General features: G+C 41.8%; 1 protein-coding gene across 4 annotated transcripts in view; it reads right to left on the minus strand.

The window, feature by feature from the left end:
• Positions 1-16,867, minus strand: part of Ambra1 (autophagy and beclin 1 regulator 1) — a 181,213-nt gene extending 164,346 nt beyond the window's left edge. For 2 of the 4 annotated variants that reach the window (XM_021182592.3, XM_021182585.3), the window contains exon 1: positions 16,540-16,867. The gene's annotated coding sequence lies outside the window, so the exon portion shown is untranslated. The remainder of the gene's footprint in view (positions 1-16,539) is intronic. The other 2 variants (XM_021182606.3, XM_021182598.3) reach the window with 2 other exon arrangements.
• Positions 16,868-19,429: the final 2,562 nt, after the last annotated feature.

Raw genomic sequence — 19,429 nt, forward strand, 5'->3', positions numbered from 1 at the left:
GGAGGAGAAAGAAGAAGAAGAAGAGAGGAGGAAAGACTTTAGCATAAAAAACATTTTAAAACAACAACTAAAGTATCCTTACATCAAAAATAGGACTAATATTTATCTGGGAAGCTAGTTCAGACCCAAGCCATTAAGGCATGAATCAAAGGTCTATCCTCAGAATGCATCCAAAAGGGCAGGGCATGTAGGCTCATGGTTGTAATCCCAGTGCTGGAAAGGAGAAGACAAGATGGATCCTAGGGCCGGTGTGGGCACGCCTTTAATCCCAGCACTCAGGAGGCAGAGGCAGGAGGATTTCTGAGTTCAAGGCCAGCCTGGTCTACAAAGTGAGTTCCAGGACAGCCAGGGCTACACAGAGGAAACCCTGTCTCGAAAAACCAAAAAAAAAAAAAAAAAAAAAACAAACATCTGTAATATATACACTGATCATCAGATCAGCAAGACAAAGTCTAGGCAACTGCAATTTCACCAGTGACACTGTGATGCTGTACAAACCATCAGAAATTCCTGTGAGTTATGAAAGCCGGAGATGGAGGCACACACTCATAATCCCAGCACTCCAGAGGTGGAGACAGGAGGCCTGGATTTTCAAAGTTAGCCCCAGCTACATAATGAGTCCAACGTGCGCTACCAAAAAAAAAACACTGTCTCAAAAAAAATTTAAGTTATACATATCAAGAAAGGATGTGAAATGAAGCTATATTTCTTTTGCTTTAATTTTATTAAATTAAAAAATATAAACCATAGCCTAGTGGTGGTAGCATTTGAGAGGCAAAGGCTGGCACATCTCTGAGGTCAAGGCTAGCTTGGTCTACATAGAGAAACCCTGTGAACAGCAACAAGAAAGAGAAAGGAGGAGGAGGAGAAGGAGGCAAACAAACAAACAAACAAAACCCTGATATCATATAACCCAAAAATTGTATTACTGGACATTTATTGCAAAAAAAATTAAATTATATTCACACAAAAACTTGAACACAAAAGGACCTTTCAGGCTTGCTGGCCAGCCAGTCTACCTGAATCAGTGAGCTCCAGGTTCAGTGAGAGTCCCTATCTCAAAAACTAAGGTGAGGGTTAAAGAAATGGCTCAGTGGTTGGGAGCACTGGCTGCTCCTCCAGAGGTCCTGAGTTCAAGTCCCAGCAGTCACATGATGTCTAGTGACCATTTATAAAGAGATCTGACTCCTTCTTCTGGTACGTATGAAGACAAAGCACTCATCTATATAAAATTAATTAATTAATTAATCAACTAAAAAACTAAGTGACTCATGCTTTTAATCCAAGCACTTGTGAGGCAGAGGCAGGCAGATTTCTGAATTCCAGGCCAACCTGGTCTACAGTTCCAGGACAGCCAGGGCTACACAGAGAAACCCTGTCTCGAAAAAAACAAAAATAAATTAAAAATAATAATAATAATAAAACCCCCACTAAACACATTAGGCATATGGACATTTTTAATCCCAACCCTCAGAAGGCAGAGGCAGGTGAATCTCTTATGAGTTCAACATAGGGTCTACATAGGGAGTTCCAGGCCAGCCAAGACTACATAGGGAAACCTTACCTCAACAAACAATAAACAAATAAATAAAATGTGTTGGGCACGGTGGTACATGCCTTTAATCCTAGCACTTTTGGTCCCCAGCAGTCACGAGACAGAAGCGGCTGAAATCTTTTTTGAGTTCCAGGCCAGCCCGGTTTTATAACTTTAAAAAAAGAAGGGCTGGTGGTTTATATTATGACATCTCTGTAATCCGCTCCCAAACCATAACTCACAGACTGTCTCAGTGTGAAGTTACTTGCCTATGATCAAACAGCTAATTGGAGAGTCTCTTAGAAGCATCACCTGTCAATAAAAGGGGGATGGCCAATGAGCTCAGGAAGGAAATAGGAGGTGGGACACGGAAAGGAGAGAGAGAATTCTGGGTAATAGTGAGAGGACAAAAGGGGGGATTCAAGGAAGAGCTGAACTGGACCAAGGAGACGGGCCAGGTAGATGAAGGAAGAGGGCTGGAACTGAAGAGAGAGAGGTAACTGGCCAAGTGGTAGATATAGAATAGTTTCTTAAAAAATGGAAATATGAAAAAATTTTAAAATAAAAAGAATGATTTACATGGTTAAATAAGAGCTAGTCAGGAAATGAGCCAAAGCTTATGACCTAGGCATTTAATAAGAACTAATTAGTCAAAAAAAAAAAAAAAAGCGGGCGTGGTGGCGCTCGCCTTTAATCCCAGCACTCGGGAGGCAGAGGCAGGTGGATTTCTGAGTTCGAGGCCAGCCTGGTCTACAAAGTGAGTTCCAGGACAGCCAGGGCTACACAGAGAAACCCTGTCTCAAAAAACCAAAAAAAAAAAAAAAAAAAGAACTAATTAGTCTCAGAGTGGTCATTCCAAAAGCCAGGACCAGGAAAGGAAATATGGTTAGATATTGTTTTAATAGCCAACAAATGTTGAAGCTGAAGTTTAAAGCTGCAAAAACAGTTTTCTTACTTTCTCAGATCCTTCTTTCCATTTGATCACATGTCAACAAAGGGATTTTAATAAATATTGTTTGGCACACGCCTCTCTATATACAGTCTTATAGAGACAGACAAGATATATGCTGACTTTCATTGAACTTACTTCTATTTATCCTAATTTTGGAAGACTGCATCATTACATAGAAAACACTACTGCAGGTGACAGGGAACAAAGAACTGAAAACAAAGGCTTTTCAGTCTAGGGAAGGGACCACAACTATGTACACCAAAACTTTTAGCTGCCATACTGAACAATAGCAACTTCCCTTAAGGAAGTACTCAGTGTGGTGGTTTGAAGATTCCTGCTACTCTCACCAGAGCAAAAAGACAATCTCTCACATCAGCTCCTTTCTAACTGTCCTGGTTACAATTCTATACGAAGTTTCAATGCTGTAAAGCTACACATTTCCTTTCTTGATTCCCAAAGTGCCATATGAAATGCTGCACTTGACATCCTCAATCAGATGGACAAGCCTGAAGTCTCATGTAAGAAGGAAGCTCACTCTCCAAAACAATGTTGTCATTCTGGTACGTCTGGCAATGGAATAGCCCTGGCTGTCCTGGCACTCACTCTGCAGACCAGGCTGGCCTCAAACTCAGTGATCCACCTGCCTCTGCCTCCCAAGTGCTATTTTTTTTTCCAGACAGTCTCATATAGCCCAGGTTGGCCTTGAATTCCTGATCACCCTGCCTCCATCTCCAGAGTGCTATGATTATAGGCATGTGCCATCTGTCTGGTTTATACAATGCTTGGGGATCAAACCTAGGACTGCATGCAAGCTAAAGAATCACTCTATCATTCTACATTCCCAGGCCCTAAACTAATATGTGTGTGGATACATTGAGAGGAGGGGACTGTTCATGGGTGTGCCCGAGGTAAACTCTAGGTATCTTCTTCCTCCATTGATCTCTACTTTTTTTTTTTTTTTTTTTTGAGACAGTGTCTCACTGAATGCAGAACTGTTCAACTGAGCTTACTGGCTGGCCAATAAGCTTCAAGCATCCATGGATCTCTGTCCCTCCAGCACTGGGTTACAGATACACACAGCTTCACCTGGTTTTTATATGAAAGAGGGCCTCATGCTTGCACAGCAGACACTTTACTGACTGAGCCATCTCACCAACCTCTTAAGCAATTTTACCAGAGTATCTATCTCAGGTAAGCCTGTGTGTGGAACAAGATTGGCACAACACTTGATAGAGAAAACTCAAATCACATACTTTATAGACGCTGCAGGTGGTGGCTTTGATCTCTGATGTTTAGGAAGAATGATGATTCATACATAGCAGAAACCCTCCTTTGACAAGGAACACAGGAGCAAGCAAGGTGGCTCAATCGTAAAGGCACCTGAGTTCCAAGCCCAGAGTCCACATGATAGAAGAACTGACCTCTGAAAGTAGTCCTCTGACCTCCACAAGTTTACCATAGCATTCATGCATACTTCACCCCAATTAATAAATATAAAAAGAAAAATTTCAAGGCAAGGATGAGTGTTCATGGTTCATCAAAGATATAGGAGAAATATTCAGAACAGCAATACTATATTTTACCAGGCTTGACAAATTGGTTCTATGTACTCTTTTCCTTTCTTTTTTCTTAAGACAGGGTCTCATATAACCCAGGCTAGCCTCCAACATACCACTTAGGCAGGACTGGCCTTTAGTATCTGATCCTCCAGCCTCCATGCCCCACATGTTTGTATTATATACATGTCCAACCACCCCTGGCCCACTCACCTACTCTCTTCTGTGGGGTTGCTCAAGGTGCATGCCCATGTGAAGGCCAATGTCAGGTGTCTTCCTAATAACTCTTCATTCTGGCTTTTTAAAGACTTGGTTTTTTATGAGTGTTTTGCCTAAGGAGGCCACAGAAGGGCATCAGATACCCTGGAACTGGAGTTACAAGTGGCTGTGAGCTACATGTAGGTTCTGAGAGCAAAACTCAGGTCCTCTGCAAGAGCACTAAGTACTCTTAAGCACTGGGCCATTGCTATAGCACCCTCTTTTTAGTTTTTGAGGTAAGGTCTCTCACAAAACCTAGAGTGTCCCAATTTGGCTTCACTGGCTAGCCAGCATGCTCCAGGAATCCTCCAGTCTCCCCACTCCCCAACCCACCCCAAAACTGAGGTGACAGGCACAAGCCAGCACATCTAGCTTTTACTTGAGCACTGAGAATCTGAACTCAGGTCCTCATGCATGCACTGCAATTACCTCACCAACAGAGCCATCCCCATAGCCCCTAGTTCACACACTATTGATTATTTCTATTCGAGAATAATGAAAATATACTTATTAAAATGGCAAAGATATTGTTCTAGTTAATTATCAAACAGCTCTGTCGTGAGGTTACTAGAGATCCGAGAATGCCATCTTCATCATCTCCCTTATTTCAAAACAAGTCTGCACCTACATCATCCCAAAAAGGTAGTCATTAAATCTTTAGGGAAGATATTTCACAATCACCCTTGGTAACTGTCCAGCATCTTGTTGTCAGGAAGTTCTAACAAGCAATCCATATCCCTTCTGTCACCAATTAAGATATATTCCCTCTTGTCCTGTTCTCTGTGGAAGGAGAACATCTGCTTAACACCACTTGAGTGATATCCTTTCAGAGATAATATAGGAACTCCATTTCATACAGCTTCTTGTAAATGCAATATGGCTTTATATAGGTCACCTTAGACAAAGAACATGATTAAGAATCTTAAATTCTTAACTCTATCACTGACTGACTGTAAGGATGATGGCAAGTTAAAACCACACAGATGTTGTACTCTAATTATCCCATCAGTAAAATGCAAAATAATTAAAACCAGAATGCTAGAAGAACCTATTTCCTCAAAAAGCAATATTATCAAAAGATTCCAGCCGGTGCCAAGCGTGGTGGCACATGCCTTTAATCCCAACACTTGGGAGGCAGAGGCAGGCAGATTTCTGAGTTCAAGGCCAGTCTGGTCTACAAAGTGAGTTCCAGGACAGCCAGTGCTATACAGAGAAACCCTGTCTTGGAAAAAAAAAAAAAAAACAATTCCAGCTCGGCATCAGTGGTGGCACATGCCTTTAAGCCCAGCACTTTTGAGGCAGAGGCAGGCAGATTTCTGAGTTCGAGGCCAGCCTGGCCTACAGAGTGAGTTCCAGAACAGCCAGAGCTACATAGAGAAACCCTGTCTTGAAAAAACAAATAAAAGAAGGAAAAAGATTCCGGTTGTGATGGGAGTAGTGGCAGGAAAATTCAAGGTCATCCTATACAGAGAATCCAAGGCTAACCTGAGCTACATTAGACCGTCTATAACGTTTTTAAAAAAATTTACAGATATTGATTTGAAGTCTCAATTTAGGCTTACCCAACTCTTAAACTACACATGCTCTACGGAAGCTACAGGTGTTAGTTTTGATCTCTGATTTAAAAATAAAAATTTGGGGGCAGGAAAGATGGTTTAGTAGATAGAGTACTGTCTATGCTCTTCCAAAAGGCCTGGATTCAATTCCCAGTACCCACATGACAGCTCACAACCTTCTTCTGGCACCCATGGGTACCAGGAACACAAACAAACAAACAAGCAAAAATTAAGTCAATAAGTTAAAAAGAAAATGTTAGGAGAACTAAAAGTCAGGCACAATGGCAAAGCAGAGAAAGACAGAGAGAGAAAAGGAGAAACAAAGAAGGAAAAGAAACAAAAGCAGGGGCTGGAGAGATGGCTCAGCGATTAAGAGCACTAACTGCTCTTCCAGAGGTCCTGAGTTCAATTCCCAGTAACCACATGATGGCTCACAACCATCTGTAAGCCATCTGTAATGGGGTCTGGTGCCCTCTTCTGGTGTGTCTGAAGAGAGCAATGGTAGTATACTCATATGCATAAAATAAAATAAATAAATCTTAAAAAAAAAAAAAAAAAACGCAGGGCAGTGGTGGCACATGCCTTTAATCCCAGCGCTTAGGAGGCAGAGGCAGGTGGATTTCTGAGTTCGAGGCCAGCCTGGTCTACAAAGTGAGTTCCAGGACAGCCAGGGCTGTACAGAGAAACCCTGTCTCGAAAAACCAAAAAAAAAAAAAAACAAAAAAAAAAAAACAAAAAACCAAAAAAAAAAAAAAAAAACAAAACAAAAAAGAACAGAAAAATGAAATCAGCATTGCTTCTTTATTGGAAGACTGGCTACAATCAAAAAATGAAGACCATCTCCACTTGCTCTCTCCCCATTCCTTTAACCCATTTCCATCTGGCTCCTGACCCTGAAATCCTCCACCATTGTTCCTGCTCTACCCATCAATGAACTGTTGTTAAATTCAACAGAACATGGCTGAATCTGTCTTTTTTGACATGGTTTGCTTTGTGTCCACAATAACAGCCTCTTAGGTTTCTTTAGATTCCTTAGGACTCAATCCTGAGTTCCCCTCACCCCACTCTATTCTTTTCTCTAGGTGAGCCCTTCCATTTCCTGGGTTATAAATATCCTCTACACAGCAAGTCCATCCAGATTTACCTCCAGCAACTTTCTGCCTCAGCCTGAGGATTGCTTTCTCAATGTTTCCATGTGTGCTTCACCAGCATCTCATGCTTGGTGTGACAAAAACAAAGCCTTCATTCTACTCCTCAATTCATCAAAACCAACTCTTCCCCCTGTTCCCATATGAAATGTAGCACCTTCATCTACCCAGATGCTCACAGGGGAAACCTAGGCTCATACTTGACACCTCCCTCCTCCTACACATTACATTCAGTCCAACATTAGGTCTTGTTTGTCCTGATTCTATAAAATATGTTCTGAATCTGTCTACTTCCCTCCATCTCTACTGCCTACAGCCTAATTTAAACTATCATTAGCTTTTGCCTAGGCTACTAACTTGCTTCCCAACTTTGCTTCCTTCATTTCTTTCTTTCCAAACCACACCTCACATGGAAGCTGGCATAATGTTTTTAAAGCATGTATTATTATTATGATTATTATCATTATTATTAGGTCATGGCATTCACTCAAAAGCAGGTCTTGGCAGTGTACACCTGTGGTCTGAAGCCAAAGCCAAAAAACCACTTGAATCTAGGAGTTTGGGCAAACAAGATACGGCCAGACCCCATGTCCAGAAAAAACAAAACAAAACAAAACAAAACAAAAAAAAAAACAAAGCCAGGCATGGTAACACATGCTTTTTTAATCCAGCAACAGGGAGGCAGAGGCAGGCTAATCTGAATTCAAGGTCAGCATGATCTACAAAGTGAACTCCAGGTCAGTCAGTGCTACACAGAAAAACCCTGTCTCCAAAACAAATCAAACAAAAGCCAGGCCTATATTGGGGTTGGAGAGATGGCATAGCAGCACTGGCTGCTCTTCCAGAGGGCCTGAGGTCAATTCCCATATGACAGCTTACAACCATCTATTACTATAGTCCTATGAGATCTCACACCGTTTTTGGTTGGTGGTGGTGTGAAGACATACATGCAGACAAATGTCCATTTATATATAATACATAAATTTAAAAAAAGGAAAAAATCCAGGCACATGCCTTTAATACTAGCACTTGGAAGTCAAAGGCAGGCCTCTATGAGTTCAAGGCCAGCCTGGTCAGGGAGAGTTTCAGGATAGTCTGGGCCACACAGAGAAACCTTGTCTCAAAAAAACACAAAAAATAAACAATACTGTCATAATCTTAGAGTTTTTTAATGACAAAGTGGGATTATTAAACAGACTTAAGCTAAAAATGACTTAAGTAACCAACAATTTATAACAGCATAAACGTAAGAGGCAAAAGTAATAGAAAACTAACTGTACTAACAGGATTCTTAGTTCTTACCATTATATAACAAATGCACTCATCATTCCAGTTTATCTGTGTTGACTTCATAGGTAACATCCCCTAAATATTATTTTTTCACTCATTTAATCACCTTCTACTAAATTCTTCAGCTTGAATTAGTTCAAATAGCAAAATTCAAATGCTTGCTTAAATGTTTTCTACCTGGATGTTCTATTCTAAAATAGCCCTGGCCTGTTTTGCTACAATGTCTCACAAAAAAATTGACATCTTTCTTACTTTAGAACTGTGTTTCTGATACTGTTACTTTCTAGGCTTGCCTCATCCAGTAAAGGCTCACCCTTTGGTTAATTGAAGGGTACTGGGGGAAAGTCGCAGCAGATTCAGTTGTGCCTCCCTGTTCCCTGTTGGAAGTTTTCTCAAAAGCTCCAAGACTTCAAACTAAGGATCACTATTATTTCCTCCTCCTCCTCCTGCTCCTGCTGCTGCTGTAGTTCCTCTTCTTCTGATAGTATCTTATTATGTAGCCCTGGCTGACCTGAACTTCAGTATGTAGCCCTGGCTGAACTAAACTCACAGGGACCCACCTCTGCCTTCCAGGCATAGGATTAAATGCATTCACCACCATGTCTAGCCTATTTGTTCTTCTTTTGAAGAACACATATAAACTTTAATTGATTGTACTAATAATGATAACCACTAGCACATATCAAATTATTGGAAGTATTCTACAGAATAAATAATTTCTCACAACTCTGTATTTTAACAGATGAAGAAACTGGAAGGTTAAGTAACTTGCCTTGAGAGCTAGTAAGCACTGGTTCTAGGATTTATAACCAGGCTACCTAGTTACTGAAGCAGTATCAGCTACTAAAAGTTCGGGCTAGATGTGGTGGTACATGGGAGTCTAGGGCTGGAAGATCACATGTTCAAAGTTTGTCTGGGCTACACAACAGACCATGACTCAGGGAAGGGAAAATGTTTGGAAGAGATATGCTTTCTTTTGATAGAACAGAAAGAACCTCAGGTTGCCTAGGCCAGCCTAGAACTTGCTTATGCAGCCAAGGACAACCTTGAACTTCTGATCCTCCTGCCTCCACTGTCTAAGTGCTGAGATCATAGTCATGAACCACTACATCTGCTATTGGCAAGTGACTTTTCCCTGGTCAGTTAGACTGAAAATCTCCAGTCTGCTTCTCAAACATCCATGTGCCCTGCTGCCAGGGAGCACACACACTTTATCCAGCAAGGCAGAATAAACAAGTCACAAAAAGTAAAATTTCCTCTTGAAAAGAGAAACCAATTTCAATAAGCAACAGTAAAAACAACCTTTGCAGATGTTTCTAATTTTTTGGCAGAAAGAACCCAAACAAGATCATGGTATTATTTTATACACATTCAACAATAGCCTAAGTTCTCCTTCTCTCAATGTCGTAAGTCTACTAAATCTAACCTAAGACTGACTACATGCTTCAACTTATTCTTTGGTACAAATGCACTTATAGGAAAGTATTCTGCACTCAAATTCAGTAAATTCAACCTCTAAAGAATATGTAATTAGGGCTGGTGAGATGGCTCAGTGGGTAAGAGCACCTGACTGCTCTTCCGAAGGTCCGGAGTTCAAATCCCAGCAACCACATGGTGGCTCACAACCATCCGTAACGAGATCTGACTCCCTCTTCTGGAGTGTCTGAAGACAGCTACAGTGTACTTACATATAATCAATAAATAAATCTTTAAAAAAAAAAATATGTAATTAGGCCGGGCAAGTCCCAGCACTCGGGAGGCAGAGGCAGGCAGATTTCTGAGTTCAGGCCAGCCTGGTCTACAAAGTAAGTTCCAGGACAGCCAGGGCTACACAGAGAAACCCTGTCTGAGGGGGGCGGGGGGGGGGGGAGACCTTTGTGAGCTGGAGAGATGGCTCAGTGGGTAAGAGCACTAACTGCTCTTCCAAAGGTCCTGAGTTCAAATCCCAGCAACCACATGGTGGCTCACAACCATCCTTAACACCTCTTCTGACACACTCTTCTGGAGTGTCTGAAGACAGCTACAGTGTACTTACATATAATAAATAAATCTTTAAAAAAAAAAAAAAGAATATGTAGTTAGAAAAGAAAACTAATGAAAACAAATTAAATTCAAGACACTATAAGTAAAAAAGCTAAAGTCAGTCAAGTATCCCAACGTCAAACCCAGTGTATCAGACAAATAGTACATATATCAGTCTTAACTGAAATTTTCTATTGTTGCCAGGTATCTTAGTAAGGGTTTCTATTCCTGCACAAACATCATGACTAAGAAGCAAGTTGGGGAGGAAAGGGTTTATTCAGCTTACACTTCCATATTGCTGTTCATCACCTAAGGAAGTCAGGACTGGAACTCAAGCAGGTCAGGAGGCAGGAGCTGATGCAGAGGCCATGGAGGTATGTTACTTACTGGCTTGCTTCCCCTGGCTTGCTCAGCCTGCTCTCTTATAGAACCAAGACTACCAGCACAGGGATGGCACCACCCACAATGGTCTGGGCCCTCCCACCCTTTATCACTAATTGAGAAAATGCCTTACAGCTGGATCTCAAGGAGGTATTTTCTCAAGGGAGGCACCTTTCTCTGAAATGACTCCAACTTGTGTCAAGTTGACACACACAACCAGCCAGTACACCAGGCATGGTGGGCAGCTTATAATCCTAGCACTTGAGAGGCTGAGATAGGATCAGTTCAGCTTGGAAAACAGTAAGACCGGACACTTTTTTTCATTGTGATGGCAAGAAAAGAACTTACAGAATTATGTCATGACTGCAGTCTTTTAGTGAGACAGATGCCATGAAAGGGACACACCTACCTACCTCACTCCTCTTTATTGATCTGTTTTCCACAGAGTACTGTTTCGGCCTAAATTCCCACCCTTGCCAGATTCCTTGCCAACTATACTCTCCACTGGAATAAACTTCACAAAGGTAGGAACCCTCCTATCAGCTTCTGTATCACTGACCTAATATATCTAATGAGCTTTATACTTGTGGAAAATAACAAAGTCTTAAAGGTGGCTGAAAGAAAAGTCACAACCAAAAAATAGCTTGATGTGGGCTGGGATGTAGCTCAGCATACAGAGATCTTGCCTAGCAAGCACAAAGCCCTGATCGTCAGCATTACAGAGGCCAGGTGTGTTCGTTCATGCTTATAATTCCAGTACTAGGAAGGCAGAGATAAGAGAATCAGGAATTCAGGGATAGTGTGGACTCAAACGCAAAAACAAAAGTTTACCTAGAGAAATAGCTGATCAATTCTAAGAGCAAAAGAGACAGAGGACAGCCGGACGTGGTGGCGCACGCCTTTAATCCCAGCACTCGGGAGGCAGAGGCAGGCGGATTTCTGAGTTCGAGGCCAGCCTGGTCTACAAAGTGAGTTCCAGAACAGCCAGGGCTATACAGAGAAACCCTGTCTCGAAAAACCAAAAAAAAAGAAAAAAGAAAAAAAAAAAAAAGAGACATAGGACAAGTAAGGGAGCAGTTAACCCTTTAAACACCTATAGCAGTTACCTATAAACACACGACTAACTACCAGGGGAGGGAAGGTACCCAAGTGAGCAGCCTCCAAACCTTTCACCAGCAGTTCCAAATACATACGCCTTCCTATATGCACACTGGGAAGGCGAGAAATTCAGCACTGAATCACCAATGCTCTCCACGCAGTAGCTCGTCCTGAGCCTGTGTTTGCTCATCTCCATCCTAGCCTCAGTGACTTCCACAAGGCTGCCTTGAAAGAAAGCCTACTAACCTGAACATCTAAGATCACTGCTCTAGGACAGCACAGAAGTAACACCTGAACACTTTTTAAAAATTTTTATTTTATTTTTTAAAGAAAGACAAATTCATGATTTACATTTGTTCACTGGTACAGATTGAGACAGGGACTCCATGAAGGAGTAATGCCTAAACCAAGGACGGAGGCAACATCCAGTTCAAATGTGCATTTCTCCAGCCACACTGGGAAAGCAAGAAGTCCTCCACTGAGTCACCCCTACTCTGTGTACTGTGGGAAGCATCCTGGGCTCAATCACAAAAAGGAAAAGGAAAAAATGAAGCTCAACCTGTGGTCAAAAGCCTAAAAAAGAACAAATATATGTAAATTACAACCCCAAAATAAACAAAACAACAAAACAGGAAAACTGTAAGTTACCCAATGCATAGGGGCAGGCTGTTGTAGGGCACACTCCTGGACAAGCGGAGACCATAACAAGAAACGGACACCCATGAGCTTATGAGGAATGGAGAAAGAAACAAGGATTAACATGACTAAAGGCACTTCAGTTTGTTGTACTTTTGAGCAGGTTTCCTTGTTTTTGTATGCTACGCCACAGGACAAAATATTTATAGCCCACTCCAAAATAACTCTTTCAAGACTGAGACTTATCTTTTTTGAAAGACCTTGATATATTGATATGTTAACACCACTTAACTTTGTTTTGGTTTTTGGAGCAAGGGTTTCTGTGTGTAGCCTTAGCTCTCCTGGAACTCACTCTTTAGACTAGACTGCTCTCAAACTCAGATCTGCCAGCCTCTGCCTCCCAATTGCTGAGATTAAAGGCCTGCACAATCAGCACTCAACAGCAAGGCTTTTTTCCTAATTTATTTAAAAGTAAGATAGATGAGGAGGAAATAAATTGAATTAAACTATCCATTCATAATGATACTGAATGAAGTCCATAAAAATTTAGATTCAGCATTAATAAAGCAAGATAAAAAAGATCACCAAAAGAATAAAAGGCCTATAATTCCCCTCACACACACTGAAAATATATTACAAATTATACAGTATAAAAACATAAGGTTTTCAGGGCTGGAGAAATGGCTGAGTGGTTAAGAGTACTGGCTGCTCTTCCAGAGGACCTGGTTCAATTCCCACATGGCCGCTCACAACTGTCTGCAACTCCAGTTCCAGGGAATCTGACACTGACACACAGACATAAATGCAGGTAAAACACCAATGCACATAAAATAAATAAACATTAAAAAAGAAAAAGCATTTTCTCTCTTAGTTAAAAAAAGAAAGCAGTTTATTTCAGTAACTCTGGTCCAGGCCACATTCCAGAAAACATTCAGAAGCTTTCGTCTTTCTTGTCTCAAGTTGGTTTCTGTTGTTGTTTCTTGAGGAAGTCTCGGGATGTTAACTCAGGCTGACCTAGAACTCACAATCTTCCTGCCTCAATCTCTCTGGAGTGTTGGAATTTAAAGTATGTACTGCCACAGCTATTTGAAGCTTATATCTCCTTTTTTCTTTTTTTTTCTTTCCTTTTTTTTTTTTTCTTTTTTTTTTTTTCTGAGACAGGGTTTCTCAGCCTCGAACTCAGAAATCCGCCTGCCTCTGCCTCCCAAGTGCAGGAATTAAAGGTGTGTGCCACCAACACCGGGCAGCTTATATCTCTTAATTATCCACAAGAACCATCTTATGAAAATACAGAATAACTGAGTCATAATGTGAACATTTCTGAAATCCCAAGAGACAGCCCAAATTGACTTCGGTTCACACTGGTAATCCAGTAATTGAGGTGGAGGCAGGAGGATCAAAGAGCTCAGGTCATCCTCAGCTGCACAGTCAATGAAGCTAGCCTGGAATATAAGGGATCCTGCCTCAAAAACAGCAACACACAAACAAAAAAAGCATACAAAAATAAATCAAGTAGCCAGGCAGTGGTGGCTCACACCTTTAATTCCAGCACTTGGGAGGCAGAGGCAGGTGGATTTCTGAGTTCAAGGCCAGCCTGGTCTAAAGAGTGAGTTCCAGGACAACCAGGGCTACACAGAGAAACCCTGTCTTGAAAAAAAAAAAAAAAATTAATCGGGCTGGAGAGATGGCTCAGTGATTAAGAGAAGTAACTGCTCTTCCAGAGGTCCTAAGTTCAATTCCCAACAACCACATGGTGGCTCACAACCATCTGCAATGGGACTCAATGCCCTCTTCTGGTGTGACTGAAAACAGCTACAATGTACTCATATATAATAACTAAATAAATAAAATTTGTCAAGTAAAACTTGTATGAATTCTGTAGAAAAGTAAAGAAGCTGAAAAGTCTCAATCCGATTAACCTCACCACCACCAAGTTCGTTATCTGCCTCAATTCAACTTTAACTTCTGCCAGTTCTTTCTTACAGAAACATTCAAAATGTTTCTAATCTTTTTCTTCATGACATACATAGCAATCACCATTTCTTATTTGTCAATCATTAGGAGTCACTAAAACACCACTTACAACTATAAATTCCCAGCGGACAATGTTACTTCTACCTCTACATTCTTTGCTTTGATAAATATTTTTCCATCATAAAAACTTCAAAGAATATAGAATTTTGGATTAATTTCTCAACCTAGAGTCTACACACTTACAGAAAGTACCAAGGTCCTGATAACTAAGAAATTGCTTATGATCAGGGCTGGAGAAATGGCTCAGTGGTTAAGAGCAGTGACTGCTCTTCCAAAGGTCCTGAGTTCAAATCCCAGCAACCACATGGTGGCTCACAACCATCTGTAATGGGATCTGATGCCCTCTTCTGGGGCATCTGAATAACAGCAACAGTGTACTTAGATATCTTAAAAAAAAAAAAAAGAAAGAAAATGAACAAAATTGCTTATGATCAAAAGATTTGATTTCCATGAACCATCAAAATAGCTCAGATTACTATCAAGCCGGATAACCTGAATTCACTTGGGGACCATGTGACTCCTGAAAATTGTCCTCTGACATCCACATGCATGCATGGCATGCCCATGTGCAGACAGACACATGGACACACAATCAATCATTCCATCAATCACCCTCATTTAAGTATCACTGATCTCAGGGGTAGGGATGTAGCTCTGTGGCAGAGCACATGCATGTGGCCTTGGGTTCAGAATTCCCAGCACTTCTAAAGAGAACTCATAATAAGCCTCGCTGGCCTTACACATACATTAAAGGAAAAGTTAGAGAAACGATGTAAAATTCCATCACCTTTCTAAAGTTCCTGAAGCATCTTAAAACTGTGCGGAAACTGATTTTCACAATCTGTACACCCTTAAAGTCAACTCTCCAACGATGTCTACATAGTGTGGAAACTTACCCAACATCAAATGACCTCCAAGACTTTTTATTAGGATCAAGACACTTGATTAAATGAAATTAACAAAAACACTTAGACCTTAAGGCCTTGAAAAAGAAAAGAGAAACAGTGAAGTTCACAAAAGATTCATCTTCAATTCAATTATGTCTGAATAATTTCTACACAGACTTTTAAACTCTTGAATAAAATGACTAAATCACTAACCAAATACAAAAAAAAAAAAAAGTTTCAAAACAGACTCCTTGGATTCCCTTTAGATACCTCCTAGAAAAGACCTCCACAAGAACCTGAATTCAAAGTCTTAACCATCTTAACCATCTTCCATCTTGCACTAAGTACTTAACACCATCGCAGAAAGTTTCAGAACAAGCTGAAGAGTGGAATCAGTATTAATCAGAAGTAAAGTGGAAGTAAACAAAATTACTTATGAGCAAACAAAACTAAACTATCCTTACTAGTTTTGCTAAAACGATACAAACTTCGAAAAAGCAAACCCAGTCAAAAACATCACTTGCTTCCTTAATGTCTGAAGCCTCCAGTAACACAATATATGCTTCTAAGAAAGAAGAGTTCCAAGAAGTCAAATGAGAGACTGTTAAGTAAAAAGTGACCAGTAAAATGGGAGAATTGTGAACTGTTAAAGACAAAAAAAAAAAGAATCTTACAGCACATTTAATGATGTCGAGGTCACAGGGAAAAGTCACATACCTCAGCCTCGGTTTCCCTACCCCAAAAGACTAGAAGTGATATTTCGTTCCTAGGAGCTGGAGGGCCTAGTTTCAATAGCCTCCACCTACTCAAAAGGGCACTCCGAGGCTGAACTCAGTAGGGGTCCCCAGTGCAACTGAGGCATGACATCCGGAACCGGAGTTGTAGGAAAGGAGAAAGGGAATAGGGTCTAAGAAAGCCAAGTTCCTACAATCCAGGGGTGACGACACGCGTCCAGGACCCGACACCCCCTTCTCTACAGAACCCGGCCGGCAGCTTCAGCATCTCTCCCTCCTTCCGGCTTCTCGCTCAGTTCCGGGCCGCCCTCCGGCCGCGCCCCCGGGCGCAACCCCCTTCACAACGCGCGCCCGGGCGGGCCGCGCGCTCGCCCACCGGTCGGCGATAAGGTCTCCTCCTGCCTTGGGCGGAAGGATGCGGGACCGGGCCTCCCAGGCTCCTCCTGGGCCTACCTGCGAGGAGAGTGAGAGCTCGGCCCGAAGGCCAGCGAGCGCACGGAGCCACGGACGGAAGGCGGGGAGAGGCCGAAGGAAGCGAGGGGTCCGCTCGACCGACCAGCGGAAGAAAGCGGCCAGAGCCCGAGGCCTCCGGGATAACTCAGTCCCGGACCTGGCACTGCCGCCGCCGCCGCCGCTCTGGAGACATCAACCAAGAAGACGCCGCAAAAGATCATCGAACACACGAACGCCCAGACATCAAAGGAAGAGCGCCCCAGCAATCGTTCAAGGCACTGCAGCCGAGTGCCGAAACATTGCTCAGCTCCTGCTGCAAATCCGGCTGCCTTCCTAGGCATAAATAAACAAATCCAGATCATAAACTACAGCGTAGAGTAGGCTGGGTTTCTGCCATTTTCTGTTGGTGACAGAGTGTTAAAGTAATTTAGAGAACTAAATTTTTGAGACAGGAGCACGCTTGTAATCCCTGCATTTTTAAGACAAGGAGGCATGAGGATTTGGAGTTCAAAGTCATACTCAGTTAAGCACAAGGCCAAGCTGGACTATATGAGACCTTGGGTTTTTTTTTTGTTGTTGTTGTTTTGGTTTGGTTTATTTTTTTTTTTTTGGTTGGTAGGTTGGTTGTTGGTTTGGGTTTTTGTTTTGTTTTGTTTGTTTTGTTTCTTTTGTAGGTGTGGTTTTCGAGACAGGCTTTCTCTGTATAGCCCAGGATGGCCTCGAACTCAGATATCCGCCTGCCTTTGCCTCCCAAGTACTGGGATTAAAGGCATGTGCCACCAAAGACCTTGTTTTAAGTGAAAAAGGATTGATTGAAGATAAATCATAGCAGAATAAAGCTCGTCTTAATAGTTCAACGACTGCCGTACACTTAGAGACTTCTCACACTACTTGTCCCAGTTGAACAAATGACTTCACCACTTTATTCTCGGTTTCCACTCAGAGCTGAAGAACAATCAAATCGCTATGAATGCTCCAGGTCAGCTTTACAAGAATATCCAAGAGAAAATGGCACACCTTAATGTGGGAGGGGAAAGTTCCTGTACCTTGTTTTTAAATTTTTATTCTTTGGTTTTGTTTGTTTTGCCAGACAAGGCTTCTCTGTGTACCCTTGGCTGTCCTGGAACTGGTTCTGTAGACCAGGCTGACCTCCAACTCACAAAGATTCGCCTGCCTCTGCCTCCGGAGTGCTGGGATTAAAGGCGAACACCACAACCTCCCAGCCTATTCTATTCTTTCTCAAAAAACACTTCTCTTTTTTTTTTTTTTTTTTTTTTTTGGTTTTTCGAGACAGGGTTTCTCTGTGTAGCCCTGGCTGTCCTGGAACTCACTTTGTAGACCAGGCTGGCCTCGAACTCAGAAATCCTCCTGCCTCTGCCTCCCGAGTGCTGGGATTAAAGGCGTGCGCCACCACGCCCGGCTTAACACTTCTCTTTTATTTTCTTCCAAGGATCTAAAGCCACAGTCCACAGTGTGCTTTTAGTTAGCTACATAGCTAGTTCACTAAATAGTTTTTAGAGACAGGATTTAGTGTAGTACACACACTGGTCTTGAACTCTGTGTAGCCAAGAATGGCTTTGAGATTCTGATGTGCTTGCCTTCCTGTCCCACATGTGCAGTGTGCCTGAGGGAGTGTGAGAGACTGCCGTGGAGGCTCACACTCTATAGCCTGGCTGGCTTGGAACTCACTATGCAGCCCACGCTGACCTCAAGCTCACAGCAATCCTTTTGCCTCAGGCTACTTGAGCGCTGGGATTATAAACAACCATGCCTGGCTTTGTTTTTTTTAAACATAATCTCACTATGTAATCCATATTACTTCAAAGTCTATCTTCCTTCCTCTGTCTCCCACTAGTTGGAATTACAGGCTTTTACAGACATATTTGATTTGTAGCTGCTCCTAACAACTGTACTGGCCAAACTCCATACTGTACATGAATACATTGTTTCTAGATATTTTTCATGTGACAGGTATTTGCTACTCTTGAGAAAAGGCAATTACAATATTATTGTTTATGATTAGGTCTTCTTGGACATAAGCAAACAAAAATGATACTGTACATCTTTACATCTTTAATCCCAACTTTCTAGAGGCTGAGGCAAGGGAGATTGCAATATGATTGTTTGAGGCCAGCCTTGGCCAAAAAAAAAAAAAAAAAAAAAGCAAACAAACAAACAAAAAACCCCAAAAGAACCACACATGCTAGCCCATGCCTTTAATCCCAGCACTTGGCATTCAGTAAGCACAGGCAAACAGATCTCTGTGAGTTCAAGAGGCCATCCTGATCAACTCAGTGAGTTCCAGGACAGCTAGGACTACGTTGTTCCCCCTCCCTCCCCCCCTCAAAAAAAAAAACAAAGTCCAAACCTGAAACAAGGTACAAGTTTATTTTTCTGCCATATAAGAAATCCAAAGGGCTGGAGAGATGGCTCAGCAGGTAAGAGCACTGACTGCTCTTCCAAAGGTCATGAGTTCAAATCCCAGCAACCACATGGTGGCTCACAACCATCCTTAATAAGATCTGACACCTTCTTCTGGTGTGTCTGAAGACAGCTACAGTGTACTTAGATATAATAATAAAATAAACCTTTAAAAAAAAAGAAAGAAAGAAATCCAAAGGGTTGGAGAGATGGCTTGGTGGATAAGAGCACTGACTGCTGACTGCTCTTCTAGAGGTCCTGAGTTCAATTCCCAGCAACTGCATGGTGGCTCACAACCATCTGTAAGGGGATCCAATGCCCTATGCTGATATGTCTGAAGACAGTGTATTTACATAAATTAAATAAATAAATCTTTTTTGAAAAAAAAAAAGAGAAAAAAGGAATAGAAAGATGTACAATTTAGAGTAAGTCAGACTACATTCAACGTCCAGGACTAGGTTCCTTCTTA

This window comes from Mus caroli, unplaced genomic scaffold, assembly GCF_978045245.1.
Source record: "Mus caroli unplaced genomic scaffold, Mus_caroli_1 scaffold_2, whole genome shotgun sequence".
Lineage (NCBI taxonomy): Eukaryota > Metazoa > Chordata > Mammalia > Rodentia > Muridae > Mus > Mus caroli.